We start from the raw sequence: 13,066 nt of genomic DNA, 5'->3' as shown, positions 1-13,066 counted from the left end.
TGTGGCTCACTTTTTTATCTGTTGGTGAGGAAAAGTAGCTGAAATATAACTAAGTTCCAAATGTGAATTTACAAACTTGAATCTAAACAGTCAGACTCTTAGGACCTTCACACTCAAACCTAAATCAAGTTTTCTTTCTTCCAACCATATCAAAAGACTGGGTGAATTCTCCCTAAGTGCCAACAGCTCAAAACCATGCTAGTTTCCCTAGAAACAGTTCAAATGGAAGCAAAGGATTTTAACTACGCCTCTGGATTAGAGTCTAGCTAACCATTTTTGGTAACTTTCAAAATCTGTACGATACATACTGCCTATGCAAAGCCCTAAGCAGTGTCCTAGGGAAAGGGAGCTGATTAATTGCTAACTTTGCACTAATTAGCTACACAACCTTTTGCAAATACCTTGAAACCTTTCAGAAAACAAAGAGTCCTCTAGCCATTCTTTTGTATACAGTCTTCTTTTGTTTCAAGGGGAGGAGGGGATCAAGAGGTCAGACTCCCCACCAGTTCATTTAGGACACTGCTTCCTTGAAAGAACAGGAAAACAATTTTCAAGCACACAGACTCTGGAAGAATTTTTTTTTTAAATCTCATCCTTCTTACGAGGTCACCTTCACCTCTGTCTCTTAGCTGTTTTTCAAACCGATGGGCTTTCCTTCTTCTTAACTGAGGATCACTAATAAGTTGTTCCCATTGCTTACAGGCAAGCCTGCTAGACATAGAAAAAGAGCTTCTTGAGCAACTGAAGCAAAGAGCCAGGCAGTCTTGAATGCCTGGTGGAAACTTGAAATATTTCAAGGTAGTAATAATCATGATGATGAAAATATAAAACATTTCCTAAGCAAACTATACTCCAGGAACTAGTTTAAGAATTATATTGATATTTCATTCCCTAATATGCACAGCACTCCATGGTATGATTACTGTTCTTCCTAGTTTATACCTGGGAAAATAAGGTGCAGAGAGTTGAACTAATTTTGCAAAGATGAATTGAATTAATTTGCAAAGACTCACACAACTACTAATTTTTCTTTGAATTCTCACATAGCTCCTAATTTCTCTGTGAGTTCTGATAATTTTTACCTAATCACCATAATCACATTTGTCTTTGATAAAGCATTCAGATCTCTCCACATATCATCTTATTCGAAAACAAATACCAGAATTATACCCTTTGTGATACAAACTGCTCACTAGAAATTGAGAAATCTTACAATGAGTAGCTGACGAACTTTTCAAAAGTGTTAAAGATAAATTTTAAAAACTCTAAGGATCTGTTTTGAGAGCTAAAGTTATCAGCTGACATTTTCTTAAAAACCCAAATATGAAGGTTTTGTTTTTTTTTTATTGATTAAATTTTTTCTTGAACCATTACATACCAACCACTGTCACAGTACTCACTTTCTTTCACCTCCTTACCACATTATCTACTTTCTTTATAAACCTCTTTCACACATTCCTCTCTATCTGTTTGCTTTTGGGACATTGAGCTTAATCAGGGCCTTCTGAGTGATTATGGGTTTGGAGGTATGTGTTGGAGCCTGGTGAGCTCAGCACTGAGTACAAATAATAACAATGATTATACTTCTCCCAGAAATCCCCAACAGTCAACAGTTCAACATTAAAGTGTGAGGGTGCTGTGAGCCACTCCCTTCTCCATGATTGATTGTTGACAGGGACTGCCTTGTGTGTGGCAATCAAGGTAACTGTGGTTGTGAGTTCACCATTGCACTGGTCATGCTGAATCTAAAGGATGGCATTTCACAGCCTTTTACCCTGTCTTCTGGGTAAATCTTACACAGTTCCTACTCCCTCTGCAATGTTCCCTGAGATGTAAATGTCTTATTTACAGCCGAACCATCAATAGTCACTTATTCTCAGCATCTTGGGCAGCCATGAGTCATGGCATTCACTGTTGTCCAATATAAAGAGAGGCTTTTCTGGTTGAGGTTGAGAGTAGACTTTTTCTATGGTTTTAAACATACATATATGGATGGCAGTCCGATGCTATGTCAATTTAAATCATAATAATATGTTCCTCACACCTGGGATGTTAACCAAACTTACACTAAAAGGCACAGGTTCTTTTCCAAGGAGCAGGCCTGACATCCAATCAGAAAGCAGTTGGACACCTCTACAACATCACAGCACATCTTTCCCATCCAGCATATTGGGTTTTTGATTCACAGCCTTCAGAGCTGGGTAAAACCAATGGTGATTTTTCTCATTCAACCATACATTGATTCTTAAAGATGATGATGAGGGGTAGGGTAAGGGAGGGAGGTTGCAAGGGAGATAGAAGATTTTTGAGTATAACAATACTAATGAGTAGGTCTATCAATCCAAACTCAAGTAAATATAAAATCATGTTTAGTAAAAATATGATGTATATTTGAGTATAAGGTATATGTTGGAAAACCTAGAACAGCCACTAAAGAAAAATGCTGTTTAAAAAAAAAGCACCAAAGGGATTAATAGAAAAGGCACACTAGAAAGAAACCCCTTTGAGAATTGAGAGGAATATGAGACAACAAAAGCTATGAGATAGATATATTTTAAAAAGGCAAAATGTCGTGTATCAATATAAATATTTCAGCAGTAGCATGATTGAGTACAAAATCAAACCAAGTAGGCAGATTGTGAGACTGAATTACAAGACAAGATCCTTGGCTAGGGTTATACTCAGTAGTACAGGACTTGTCTAGCAAGCAAGGAAAGGCCGTGATTCAATCCTTAACACATAGGCAAAAATGTAAAAAAAAAATGCTTATAATCCTAAGCACTCAGGAGGATGAGATAGGAGAATTGCCATAAACTTGAGGCCAGCTTAAGATACATAGTGTGTTACAGACCAACCTGAACTACAGTGTAAGATCTTATCACCAAATGACTAAAAAGATCTACTTAAATGCCGGCTATAAGGCATGTACATACTTTACATTTTATAAAACGTAAATAAATTTAATGTAAAAAGACAGCAAAAATATATATCTTAAAATAATTACCAAAAATGAGCTAGAATTTTTATATTTGCATTAGAAAAATAGATTTTAAAATAAAAATTGAACATCTGATATTGAAGATAGGTAGGTACTTTTTTATTTTATGTATATGAGTATACTGTAGCTGTCTTCAAACACACCAGAAGAGAGTATAGGATTCCATTACAGATGGTTGTGAGCCACCATGTTTTTGCTGAGAATTGAACTCAGGACCTCTGGAAGAACAGTCAGTGCTCTTAACCATTGAGACATCTCTCCAGCTCAGATAAATGGATATTTTATGATACTATATTTGTACTTATAAGTAGAAAATCAAGATATAAGGCAACAGCTTCTGTAATATAGAGATAAGTAGACAACTCATCAATATTGAATAAAAACTTCACCACTGTTAATAATGGATAAAATGTCCACACAAGTGATCAAAATAGTTCTAGAATATTAAAAAAAATCAAACAATTAGATCTACTTTAAATATGTAGAACACAAAAGAAAACAACGTAGACTATACATTCATTTCAAGTGCATGAAATCGTAGGCAGATTACATGTTTAGACCATAGAAAATTAATATTAAAATCATGAAAAATATTCATAACTCTAGAGAAACTAAATTAGAGATAATCAAGAGAAAGAAATTTGTGGAATTAAAGTCATGTGAAGATTAAATAATACAGCGCTAATTACCAGTTTCTCAAAAAGAAATCATCATAGAAAATATTTTTAAATTAATAAACATGAAAATATATCAAAAACTTTAATTATTGAGCAAAAACACTTCTCTGAAGGAAATTTATATCTGCAAATAATATATTAGACAATAATAAGAAACTAAAAACTTCCTACTCTTTGACAATAATAGACAAATGACAGATAATTCATAAATTAGGTAGAGATGGATAAAGAAATAAGATAGATAGATCGATAGATAGATAGATAACTCAAATCCAAAGAAACTACATGAAAAGGATTAGCAATTACTGTATGTAAGTAAAATACTTAGTAGAAGAAATAGAAAAAATCATGAAATCTAAAAACTTACTTCTTTGACTAAATCAACAAAACTGACAAACTTAGCTAGACAAAGTCAGAGGTAAAAGAGTAAACACAAATATTGTTCTTACAAAGTAAAAGTATTATAATTAAAAATATTACAAATAATTGCATGTTAAATTTGGAATCCAAATCAAATAAATTCTTAGAAACACACCAATTATTGAAATGAGAAATAAATAAAAATGTACATAAAGACCCAGAAAATAGTCTAAATTTTTGTGTAAGGATTGCAATATATTAAGATGCAAATGCTTTACTGGTAGATTTTCCAATCATTTAGGAAATAATTATTTTTTGAATTATAATTAAATATTTATGAATAAGTTTTTTGAAAGATTTATTTATTTATTTCATGTATATGAATGAGTACACTGTAGCTGTCTTCAGACACACCAGAAGAGGGCATCAGATCCCACTACAGATGACTGTGAGCCACCATGTGGTTGCTGGGAACTGAACTCAGAACCTCTGGAACAGTAGTCAACATTCTTAACCACTGAGCCATCTCTCCAGCCATAGGAAATAATTAAAATCAATCCTCGCATACTTCATTAAAATGTAAAATAAAGGAACATTCAATTTACTCTATAAGACTAGTGTTTTGTTTCCTCAAAATACACACACACACACACACACACACACACACACACACACACACACACACACATTTGGACTGGAGAGATGGCTCAGTGGTTAAGAGAATGACCTCTCACAGCCATTTGTAACTCCAGTTCCAGGAGATCTGACATCCTTTTCTGACCTCTGCAGGTGCTGCATGAACGTAGTGCACAAACATGCACAGTACAAAATAACCACACATATAAAAAATAATTTTTTAAAAATTAAAATTATCAAGACTCATATAAAAATGATTGTTCCATGACTGTGGTAAATACTAAAGTACAAGGTTGCTTCAACATATAAAAAATCAAAGTAATTCATATTTGCAGGATAAAGGACAGACTATATTATATACAATAAAACAACAAAAATAATTGATACAATTCAATAGACATTCAAGAACACACACTAAACAGACTAAGCATAGAACAGAAACTCAATATGCTGAAGGACATCTTTAAAAAACAAAACCCAGGGCTAATGTCACACTCAATAACGAAAGACTGAAAACATTCTCCCCCAAATCAACAAGAATTAATGTCTGTTTTAAGTATTTTACTCAATATAGTACTAGAAAAAAAAAACAGGACAATTAAGCAAGGAAAAAATAAATATGACCCAACTAAGAAAAGGAGTAAAGTATTCAAACAGCATAATATTACATTTTTAAAACACTGCAGAGAGTCAGAACACAACTATTTAGGATAAACAATACTGGGCTGGAGAGATGGCTCAGTGGTTAAGAGCACTGACTGCTCTTCCAGAGGTCCTGAGTTCAAATCCCAGCAACCACATGGCAGCTCACAACCATCTGTAATGAGATCTGATGCCCTCTTCTGGTGTGTCTGAAGACAGCCACAGTGTACTTACATAGAATAAATAAATCTTAAAAAAAAAAAAAAGAGAATAATACCATGGGGTTTCAAAATATAAGATTATTATATAAAATAATTTCTATAAACTAGTAATGGTCAATGTACAAGGGAACTAAGAGAACAATTTCATTTACATTTATAATAGCAAAATTCTAAAGAAAATACTTGGGGGTTCATCAGGTAAAAGTGTATACTACTCTCAGAGGACCCAAAGATGCTACAGCTGGGCAGAATTGAGGTACACGAGGCTTGATGTTCCTGGTTTGGGGGTCAGAGGAGACCATGAGGGTGGAGAGAGGAGTAAGATGTCATGGCTTAGGAGTCAAGGAAGCATAGCCCTGAGAGCTGGCCAATTGGGGTTAAGAGCAGCCCAGATGAAACATAGTAGATATCTACTAGTGCTGCTTAAGGCCATGTAAATATAAAAATTGTGTATGTCTTTTACCTGTGAACTAAATAGTCAAAGGTGAGACAGAAACCCCAGAAAGAGATTAAATTTTTCTACAACATCAGAAATAATTACCTTTAAACAACACATACTTTATATTAAAATGCTTCTTTTAAATGTGTATTTATACAGATTTGAATTTGTACAGCATGTTATATGAATCTGTAGACATTCAGTCTTTTAAAGAGTCAAATAAATTCTTAAGATTATAAAAATAGTTACATATGTACACATGTACAAGTAACTTCACTCCTTAAAATATATTAAAAAAATGAAATGTGTATCTGTCTAAAAACATAATAATATTAATAACATTGTCATTTGTAGTAGCCCCAAATGGAAAAAGAACAAATGTTCATCAATTCATAAATAAAAACATAAAATGTGACTCATCCATACAATGGAATATAAGTTAGCTTCATAAAAATTAATTACTGGCTAGGCTAGGTAGCACATGTCTTTAATCTCAGTGCTTTCTGAGTTCAAGGCCAACCTAGCATACATAGTGATTTCTACAACAGCCCAACTCTATAGAGAGAATCTACCTCAAAAGGGAAGAAAGTATTCATATATCCACTAAAGATTAAAATATTCTGCTAGGAAAAATGTAGTCATAAAGGATCACAGAATGCAGTTGTATGAAATATCTAAAATACACAGATCTCTAGAAAAAGAAAATTAGTTGTGTGGTGGCTACATTGAAAAGAACAAAATGTATAGTGACTAGTTCTACATTCTAAATTCCCTTTAAGGTATTAATACTTATAAATCAGGCTCTTGTGACAATTATACTGTTCAGGAATGTATGAATATCAGAATCATTTACTTTAAGTGGTAAAATTTAGAGATATATAAATTATATTTGAGTAAAATTTGTCAGAAACAGAAAAATAAAATCCAAAATCTAAAGGGTTTTCAATTTTTTGGAGTTTGTTGTTAAATCTAACCAATTGTGTTCTCTCATGACTATTCTTTCTTGTCTATTTTCTTTGTAAAACATTCTATTGAATTTGAACTCAAAATAAAATGACTTCAAAAATTTCATTACAGTTTCTTTTTTCTAATTTATTCATTTATTCTATATAAGTACACTGTAGCTGTCTTCAGACACACCAGAAGAGGGCATCAGATCCCATTACAGATGGTTGTGAGCCACCATGTGGTTGCTGGGAATTGAACTCAGCAACTCTGGAAGAGCAGTCAGTGCTCTTAACCGCTGAGCCATCTTTCCAGCCCTCCATTACAATTTCTATTAATAATTGCTACCAAATCTTAATGCACAAGATACAGTAGAAGATGTTGTAAATGATACAGAGATTTCAGTATTTGACTCTCCAACCATCTGGCTGGTTTGAAACCGAAAACACTATACCACAAGTCAAGAGAGAGGGAAATCCAGCTGAATGTATCAGAGGAGATTTGACAGAGGAAACTTTCCAGCCTTAATGATGAAGAGGCATTTGATTTAGTGCAATGGCACTCGAGACTGAGAAAAAAAAATAGGTGAACAGAAATGCAGGCAGAAAAGGAATTCTCTGCAAGGACCTAAACTATACAATGGCCAGGATAACTTCAGTTACCATGGGTCCTGGAACATCAAAAAGTATAGTGCCTTTAAAATATATGATAATTCCTGTTCCCCACCTCTAGCCTCCAATTTATTTGAATGAGTGAGGCTTTCTTATGCTCCTCCTCATACTTCTGTGCCTCATAGTTGTTAAGGAACTTAGGTTTTATGGTCCTGTAGGGTAATAAAGTAATTCATTATTATTTTGCGTTCAACAAAAGTAGAATTAAGAAACATTCTAAGCCCTCTTATCTCTCTCTCTCTCTCTCTCTCTCTCTCTCTCTCTCTCTCTCACACACACACACACACACACACACACACACACACACACACAATATCAAAAATTCCCCTGAAGATTTTGTATTTCAAGAGTTTTAAATTATTATGTTTCACAATTTAGAATAGTTTCAGGTCAGGTTTACAGAAAATTTGAACAGAAAGTACATAGAGTTCCTACATACTACCTCCACCCACCAAACCCAGTTTCCTTTATTACTAACATCTTGCATTACTATGGTACATTTGTTCCAAGTGATGAACTAATATTGATACACTATTCTTATCTAAAACCCATAGTTTATAATAGTGCTCAATCTGTTTATTACACAATTCTGTGATCTTTATAAATGCATAACGGCATATCTACCATTACAGTGACATGCAAAACAGCTCTACCGCACTGATTATTCCCTGAGCTCCATCCCTTCTTCTCCACCTTCCTGGACCCTTGGCAGTCACAGACAGTCTACTGGCTCTATATTGAATCTTTACAAGAATGTAATGTAGTTGGAATTATACAATATGTAGACTTTCACACTGATTTTTTTTTGCTTTTGAAAAATTTTAGATGTACTTATGCTGTCATATTAGTGTTTTGTCTACACATGCGTATATGTGTCACATGCATGCCCAGTGCCCATGGAGGTGAAAAGAGAGCTTCAGATACTCCAAAACTAGAGATACAGGTGACTTTGAACCACCAGGTGGATAGGGGGAAACAAACCCAGCTCCTTTGAAAAAGCAGCAAAAGTTCTCAACCACCAAACTATCTCTCCTGCCCCTTCCTCCATGTCTTTAATGGGATATTTCCATACCTTAGTTCTTTCTGAAACTGAACAATATCTTATCAAATAGATAGATTGTAGTTTATTGTTTTACTTGTGGAAAGCATCTTAGTCACCTTCAAGTTTTAGAAGCTATGAAGAAGTTTGCTCTAAATACCTATGGTCAATTGCTGAATAAAAATTCACAACTGATGTAGGTAGATGTATTTACTACAGTATATACTACTACATACTTTGATAAAGTTTATCTTCTCTTGGCCATTCATGGCTAATTCTATATCTATTTAGTAACCAAAGAGCATGTTTTGGTTATTTTTATCATCACTGAGACTAAATACTAAAAACTATTTTTTTAGCTTATGGCTCCAGAAGATTTCCTCCATCCTTACTTGGTCTCACAGTCTTGGTTATATCATGGCAACAGCAGTGAGTTACAGAAGAGCTTCTTCAATTCATTGCAGACAGACAACAGAAAGAGTGGATACAGCCCCAAGGGACATGCCCCAGTGACCTATATTACTCAAGTAGGTCCTGCCTCCCAATATTGCCACTATATTATTAATTATTCAGAGAATTAATACATTAGTTATGTCAGAGCCCTCATGGCCAGATCCTCTTTGGCAAAGTCTGTGTAACCATACCCAAAGATATGTGTCATTCGTCTCCTAGGAGTTTCTGGATCCAATTAAGATAACAATCACGATTAACCATGAAACGATGCCAAGTGTCAGGTATGATATTCTCATATGCAATTCCATCATTTTGGTGGTAGATCCATGAGAATTTTAGTTCCAGCCTCTACCTCATTGTAAAATCCTATCTCAAAAGTTATAGATTAGCCACTATAGAGGATAAGCCAAATCATGCAGCTTTCTATTGGAATTCCTGAGAACCCCAATAGTAAATTTTAATTTGTTTCTTGTATAGTCTTTAAGATTATAATATAAACAGGAGCGGCAGGACCCTTGCGCCTGAGACACCGCCAGAACCTGAAAGGACAGACCGGATAAACAGTTCTCTGGACCCAAATCCCATGGGAGGGAGAGCTAAACCTACAGAGAGGCAGACACGCCTGGGAAACCAGAAGAGACTGCACTCTGCACACATCTCTGACGCCAGAGGAAAACACCAAACGCCATCTGGAACCCTGGTGCACAGAGGCTCCCGGAAACGGCGACGCAGATCTTCCTGGTTGCTGCCGCCGAAGAGAGCTCGTAGGCAGCACCCTACAAGCAAACTTGAGCCTCAGGACCACAGGTAAGACCAACTTTTCTGCTGCAAGTGAGCTGCCTGGTGAACTCCAGACACAGGCCCACAGGAATAGCTGAAGACCTGTAGATAGGAAAAACTACACGCCCGAAAGCAGAACACTCTGTCCCCATAACTGGCTGAAAGAAAACAGGAAAACAGGTCTACAGCACTCCTGACACACAGGTTATAGGACAGTCTAGCCACTGTCAGAAATAGCAGAACAAAGTAACACTAGAGATAATCTGATGGAGAGAGGCAAGCGCAGGAACCCAAGCAACAGAAACCAAGACTACATGGCATCATCGGAGCCCAATTCTCCCACCAAAGCAAACACGGAATATCCAAACACACCAGAAAAGCAAGATCTAGTTTCAAAATCATATTTGATCATGATGCTGGAGGACTTCAAGAAAGACATGAAGAACTCCCTTAGAGAACAAGTAGAAGCCTACAGAGAGGAATCGCAAAAATCCCTGAAACAATTCCAAGAAAACACAATCAAACAGTTGAAGGAATTAAAAATGTAAATAGAAGCAATCAAGAAAGAACACATGGAAACAACCCTGGATATAGAAAACCAAAAGAAGAGACAAGGAGCTGTAGATACAAACTTCACCAACAGAATACAAGAGATGGAAGAGAGAATATCAGGAGCAGAAGATTCCCTAGAAATCATTGACTCAACTGTCAAAGATACTGTAAAGCGGAAAAAGCTACTGGTCCAAAACATACAGGAAATCCAGGACTCAATGAGAAGATCAAACCTAAGGATAATAGGAATAGAAGAGAGTGAAGACTCCCAGCTCAAAGGACCAGTAAATATCTTCAACAAAATCATAGAAGAAAACTTCCCTAACCTAAAAGAAGAGATACCCATAGGCATACAAGAAGCCTACAGAACTCCAAATAGATTGGACCAGAAAAGAAACACCTCCCATCACATTATAGTCAAAACACCAAACGCACAAAATAAAGAAAGAATATTAAAAGCAGTAAGGGAAAAAGGTCAAGTAACATATAAAGGCAGACCTATCAGAATTACACCAGACTTTTTGCCAGAAAATATGAATGCTAGAAGATCCTGGACAGATGTCATACAGACCCTAAGAGAACACAAATGCCAGCCCAGGTTACTGTATCCTGCAAAACTCTCAATTAACATAGATGGAGAAACCAAGATATTCCATGACAAAACCAAATTTACACAATATCTTTCTACAAATCCAGCACTACAAAGGATAATAAATGGTAAAGCCCAACATAAGGAGGCAAGCTATACCCTAGAAGAAACAAGAAACTAATTGCCTTGGCAACTAAACAAAGAGAAGAAAAGCACACAAACATGACCTCACATCCAAATATGAATATAACAGGAAGCAATAATCACTATTCCTTAATATCTCTCAACATCAATGGCCTCAACTCCCCAATAAAAAGACATAGATTAACAAACAGGATACGCAACGAGGACCCTGCATTCTGCTGCCTACAGGAAACACACCTCAGAGACAAAGACAGACACTACCTCAGAGTGAAAGGCTGGAAAACAACTTTCCAAGCAAATGGTCAGAAGAAGCAAGCTGGAGTAGCCATTCTAATATCAAATAAAATCAATTTTCAACTAAAAGTCATCAAAAAAAGATAAGGAAGGACACTTCATATTCATCAAAGGAAAAATCCACCAAGATGAACTCTCAATCCTAAATATCTATGCCCCAAATACAAGGGCACCTACATACGTAAAAGAAACCTTACTAAAGCTCAAAACACACATTGCACCTCACACCATAATAGTAGGAGACTTCAACACCCCACTCTCATCAATGGACAGATCATGGAAACAGAAATTAAACAGAGACATAGACAGACTAAGAGAAGTCATGAGCCAAATGGACTTAACAGATATTTATAGAACATTCTACCCTAAAGCAAAAGGATATACCTTCTTCTCAGCTCCTCATGATACTTTCTCCAAAATTGACCATATAATTGGTCAAAAAACAGGCCTCAACAGGTACAGAAAGATAGAAATAATCCCATGCGTGCTATCGGACCACCACGGCCTAAAACTGGTCTTCAATAACAATAAGGGAAGAATGCCCACATATACGTGGAAATTGAACAATGCTATACTCAATGATAACCTGGTCAAGGAAGAAATAAAGAAAGAAATTAAAAACTTTTTAGAATTTAATGAAAATGAAGGTACAACATACCCAAACTTATGGGACACAATGAAAGCTGTGCTAAGAGGAAAACTTATAGCGCTGAGTGCCTGCAGAAAGAAACAGGAAAGAGCATATGTCAGCAGCTTGACAGCACACCTAAAAGCTCTAGAACAAAAAGAAGCAAATACACCCAGGAGGAGTAGAAGGCAGGAAATAATCAAACTCAGAGCTGAAATCAACCAAGTAGAAACAAAAAGGACCATAGAAAGAATCAACAGAACCAAAAGTTGGTTCTTTGAGAAAATCAACAAGATAGATATACCCTTAGCCAGACTAACGAGAGGACACAGAGAGTGTGTCCAAATTAACAAAATCAGAAATGAAAAGGGAGACATAACTACAGATTCAGAGGAAATTCAAAAGATCATCAGATCTTACTATAAAAGCCTTTATTCAACAAAACTTGAAAATCTGCAGGAAATGGACAGTTTCCTAGACAGATACCAGGTACCGAAGTTAAATCAGGAACAGATAAACCAGTTAAACAACCCCATAACTCCTAAGGAAATAGAAGCAGTCATTAAAGGTCTCCCAACCAAAAAGAGCCCAGGTCCAGATGGGTTTAGTGCAGAATTCTATCAGACCTTCATAGAAGACCTCATACCAATATTATCCAAACTATTCCACAAAATTGAAACAGATGGAGCACTACCGAATTCCTTCTACGAAGCCACAATTACTCTTATAGCTAAACCACACAAAGACCCAACCAAGAAAGAGAACTTCAGACCAATTTCCCTTATGAATATTGACGCAAAAATACTCAATAAAATTCTGGCAAACCGAATCCAAGAGCACATCAAAACAATCATCCACCATGATCAAGTAGGCTTCATCCCAGGCATGCAGGGATGGTTTAATATACGGAAAACCATCAACGTGATCCATTATATAAACAAACTGAAAGAACAAAACCACATGATCATTTCATTACATGCTGAGAAAGCATTTGACAA

Source organism: Rattus norvegicus, chromosome X (assembly GCF_036323735.1).
Source record: "Rattus norvegicus strain BN/NHsdMcwi chromosome X, GRCr8, whole genome shotgun sequence".
Taxonomy (NCBI): Eukaryota; Metazoa; Chordata; class Mammalia; order Rodentia; family Muridae; genus Rattus; species Rattus norvegicus.
The sequence above is the reverse complement of the archived record's forward strand: the minus strand, read 5'-3'. Positions refer to the sequence as shown.